A 5,117-nucleotide genomic window follows, 5' to 3' on the forward strand; every position below is an offset into this window, starting at 1 on the left:
ACATCAACTAGAAAAACCTAACCTGTCTAGACCTCACTTGGTGGGGACATCACCTGGTAAGACTTCGCCTAGCAGGAACTCACCTGGCAGGGTTATCACCTGGGGGGACCTCACCTAGCTAGACCTCACCATTACAGGTCCTTGCCTGGCAGGGACATCACCTGTTAGGACCTCACCTGGTAGGGCCTCACCTGGCTGGACCGCAGGTACTTGCTCTCTAGCCCTGTCTTTTCCTGCATCAGGGCCTCCTTCTTGGCCATGATGGCCTCCTGCTTGGGGAGCTCCTCCCCCAGCTCCTCCAGCACCCGGCGCTGCTGCAGGACCTTCTCCATCTCCTGGTCCAGCCACTTCTTCTGCTCCTTGATCTTCTGAGGGAAAGTGGGGAGGTGGGGAGAGAACTCAGTTCCCACCTCTGGCTGTGGGACTGCCACCCACAGTCCAATGGGGAGAATAGTGTTCCCACCAGCTGGCCTCCAGGGGACCCTGGCAACCAGCCAGGGCTGCCCTGCCAGGCTGCAGGACCTCTCGGGGATGCAGGCTCAGCCCAGCCCCACCTGCTGCTGCTCCAGGCTCACCACAGAGCCATTGCTCCCACTGCGCCTCTTCCTCTGGAACGCTGCGATCTCTTCTGTCTTGATCTTCAGGATCTTCTGCTGCTGCTCATGCCTCAGCTCCAGCTCCTGGGACAGAAACTCAGCGGGCAGGGATGTTTACAGTGCCAGCATCTCCCCAGAGCCTGCCAGTGATCCCCAAAGCCCACAGGAAGGCCTTCCCACTCCCCAGACAACCCTGCAAAGCACTCCTCAGCCTCTCTGGGGACCAGAAAACAGATGCAAACATGTGTCTGGTTCCTGCGAGATGCCAGTCACGTTATATTTTTCATCTCACTGAAGTCTCACCCTAGCTTGAGTTTCCTATAACGCTCCTCATTTTCAGATGAAAAAACCAACTCAGAGAGTCTACATGACCTGTTTTATAAGATCATGTGGCTGTGACTGGCGGGAGCAGGACAAACCCTTTCTGGCCTCCCCTGGCTGAGCCCCGGGCTCAGGGTGCCCCCTTCAGCCATGAGCCTGACCTTGAAGCAGTGCTGCCGCTTTTTCATCTCCATCTCCAGGCACCGCTTCTGCTCTGTCTCCTTGCAAAGCTGCCACTGCAGCTGCCCCTGCTGCTGCTGCATGAGCTGCATATTCCTCTCGAGCTCCTGCAGCCACTTCTCACTCTGGGCCAATAGCAATGCCAGCCGCTCTGTCACCTGCTTCTCCTTCAGCACCTGTGACCCACACAGTCTCCACTAGGCCATGCACAGGGGCTACTGCGAGCCTGGTATAGTGCCTGGCAGTCAACAAGGACAGATGAGTAGAGAGAGGGACAGACAGAAAGGGAAAAGGGTGAGTGGATGATAGACTAATAATGACAACAAAACACTAATAATGGTAGCTACCATGACATGTACTCAGCACTACACTAAATGCTCTGTGTGTGTTAAATGATCCTAACAAACCTATGAAAGAGTGCAATTATTATTATCGCTAGTTTATAGATTAGGAAACTGAGGCACAGAGAGGTTAGGAAACTTGACTAAGGACACACAGCTAGTAAGTGGAAGAGCTGGGATTCAAACCCAGACAGGTACCAGAGCCCGTGCTCTCAGCCATTCGACTGTACTGTGTCTTAGACACCTGAACTGAGGACAAAAAGGAATAAAGAATGGATGGACAGCTGCAAAGACAAATGGATGGAAGGGTGGTGGACAGATGAAGAGGTGGGTGGGATCACATAAAGGTAAACATACGACGAACATTGTTACAGGCAGAATTGTGTCCCCCGCCCCTCAAATTCCAATGTGGAAATCCTAAGCCCCAGTACCTCAGTATGTGACTATATTTGGAGATAGGGCCTTTAAAGAGGTAATTCAGATTAAATGGGGTCCTAATCCAATAGAACTGGTGTCCTTATGAGAAGAGGAAGGGACACCAGGGATGTGCATACAGAGGAAACACCACGTGAAGACACAGTGAGAAGGTGGACACCTGCAAGTCAAGTAGAGAGGCTTCAGAGGTAGCCAGACCTGCTGACACCTTGATCGTGGACTTCCAGCCTCCAGAAGTGTGAGAAACTAACCTTCTATTGCTTAAGCCACCCAGTCTGCAGTACTTTGCACGGCAGCCCTAGCAAACTAACACAGACAGATAATGCATGAATTGATAAATAGGAATGGAACGGTGGATGGATACATGGATAAGTGGACAGTTGGTCAATCAACTGATAAAAGGCTAAGCAGATGGGTGGGTTAGATGGACACATAGATAGGAGGATGGGATGTAGGGGAGGCAAACGCACAGCTGAAAGGGTGGGCTGGGATGGACTGAGGGAGGGAGAGCTGCATGCTGAAGGGTAGATTTTCTTTAGATGCCCACCCTTCACCCTCTCATTGGCCTCCTAGACGGTCTTCAGGCAGGGTCTGCCTCTCTGCCTCTGCTGTGTTTAGAACTGAGCCAACTCCCAGCTTCTATACAATACCAGCCTCACCCTAGGAGGCCAGGTGGGAGTTAGTGCCACCAGCCAGAGGGCCTNCTGCTGCTCATGCTTCAGCTCCAGCTCCTGGGACAGAAACTCAGTGGGCAGGGATGTTTACAGTGCCAGCATCTCCCCAGAGCCTGCCAGTGATCCCCGAAGCCCACAGGAAGGCCTTCCCACTCCCTAGACAACCCTGCAAAGCACTCCTCAGCCTCTCTGGGGACCAGAAAACAGATGCAAACATGTGTCTGGTTCCTGCGAGATCCCAGTCACGTTATATTTTTCATCTCTCTGAAGTCTCACCCTAGCTTGAGTTTCCTATAACGCTCCTCATTTTCAGATGAAAAAACCAACTCAGAGAGTCTACATGACCTGTTTTATAAGATCATGTGGCTGTGACTGTCGGGACCAGGACAAACCCTTTCTGGCCTCCCCTGGCTGAGCCCCGGGCTCAGGGTGCCCCCTTCAGCCATGAGCCTGACCTTGAAGCAGTGCTGCCGCTTTTTCATCTCCATCTCCAGGCACCGCTTCTGCTCTGTCTCCTTGCAAAGCTGCCACTGCAGCTGCCCCTGCTGCTGCTGCATGAGCTGCATATTCCTCTCGAGCTCCTGCAGCCACTTCTCACTCTGGGCCAATAGCAATGCCAGCCGCTCTGTCACCTGCTTCTCCTTCAGCACCTGTGACCCACACAGTCTCCACTAGGCCATGCACAGGGGCTACTGCGAGCCTGGTATAGTGCCTGGCAGTCAACAAGGACAGATGAGTAGAGAGAGGGACAGACAGAAAGGGAAAAGGGTGAGTGGATGATAGACTAATAATGACAACAAAACACTAATAATGGTAGCTACCATGACATGTACTCAGCACTACACTAAATGCTCTGTGTGTGTTAAATGATCCTAACAAACCTATGAAAGAGTGCAATTATTATTATCGCTAGTTTATAGATTAGGAAACTGAGGCACAGAGAGGTTAGGAAACTTGACTAAGGACACACAGCTAGTAAGTGGAAGAGCTGGGATTCAAACCCAGACAGGTACCAGAGCCCGTGCTCTCAGCCATTCGACTGTACTGTGTCTTAGACACCTGAACTGAGGACAAAAAGGAATAAAGAATGGATGGACAGCTGCAAAGACAAATGGATGGAAGGGTGGTGGACAGATGAAGAGGTGGGTGGGATCACATAAAGGTAAACATACGACGAACATTGTTACAGGCAGAATTGTGTCCCCCGCCCCTCAAATTCCAATGTGGAAATCCTAAGCCCCAGTACCTCAGTATGTGACTATATTTGGAGATAGGGCCTTTAAAGAGGTAATTCAGATTAAATGGGGTCCTAATCCAATAGAACTGGTGTCCTTATGAGAAGAGGAAGGGACACCAGGGATGTGCATACAGAGGAAACACCACGTGAAGACACAGTGAGAAGGTGGACACCTGCAAGTCAAGTAGAGAGGCTTCAGAGGTAGCCAGACCTGCCAACACCTTGATCATGGACTTCCAGCCTCCAGAAGTGTGAGAAACTAAACTTCTATTGCTTAAGCCACCCAGTCTGCAGTACTTTGCACGGCAGCCCTAGCAAACTAACACAGACAGATAATGCATGAATCAATAAATAGGAATGGAACGATGGATGGATACATGGATAAGTGGACAGTTGGTCAATCAACTGATAAATGGCTAAGCAGATGGGTGGGTTAGGTGAACACATAGACAGGAGGATGGGATGTAGGGGAGGCAAACGCACAGCTGAAAGGATGGGCTGGGATGGACTGAGGGAGGGAGAGCTGCATGCTGAAGGGTAGATTTTCTTTAGATGCCCACCCTTCACCCTCTCATTGGCCTCCTAGACGGTCTTCAGGCAGGGTCCGCCTCTCTGCCTCTGCTGTGTTTAGAAGTGAGCCAACTCCCAGCTTCTAAACAATACCAGCCTCACCCTGGGAGGCCAGGTGGGAGTTAGTGCCACCAGCCAGAGGGCCTGAGCATGCACAGGTTCCACAGTGGGCTTTGGCCCCAGAGCCCATGTGTCCTGGTCCCAGGAACCCCAGCCTGAGAGGTTGCTCCCACCATCCACCCCCTGAGGCCCAGGCACTGACCTGCACCTGGCTCTGGGCCACAGCGACCCTCTTGCAGAACTCCTGCAGCTGGAACTGCTTGCCAGCATCTTGGGGCTCCTTGCCCTCAAGCTCCCGCAGCTGCCTCTGGCCTTCGCTCAGCTCCACCTGCACACACTCTGCCTCCTGTCCCAGCTCCTAGATGCGCTGGCTGTGCTGGCAGTTTGGGGCCTGGGCCGCCTTCCCTGGGAGAAAGCAGGGCCACATCCACGAGCTCCCCTCTCCACCAAGAGAGCCACCTGTGCATCCCCCAGGGAGGTTTCCCAGCTCTTGGACACCTGCCTGGGTTTTACCAAGCCTTTGTACCCCCAGTAAGTACCATTATTTATTTAATATTTTGCTTCAAATCAACTCCCCTTTTAAATAGCCTTATCCATAGCTGTGACCCAAGAATATGACAAATTAATTAGTTTTTATTTTTACTTCATACATGCTAAAATAAATATATAACTTGAACCTGCATAGAATTAAGCCTCTAGAACT

The 5,117-nt window shown here is 51.8% G+C and overlaps 1 pseudogene; it reads right to left on the reverse strand.

The window, feature by feature from the left end:
• Positions 1-5,117, reverse strand: part of LOC103581612 — a 12,126-nt pseudogene that overhangs the window by 5,110 nt on the left and 1,899 nt on the right.

Source organism: Galeopterus variegatus, unplaced genomic scaffold, assembly GCF_000696425.1.
Source record: "Galeopterus variegatus unplaced genomic scaffold, G_variegatus-3.0.2 Scaffold13464, whole genome shotgun sequence".
In the NCBI taxonomy this organism is placed as follows: Eukaryota; Metazoa; Chordata; class Mammalia; order Dermoptera; family Cynocephalidae; genus Galeopterus; species Galeopterus variegatus.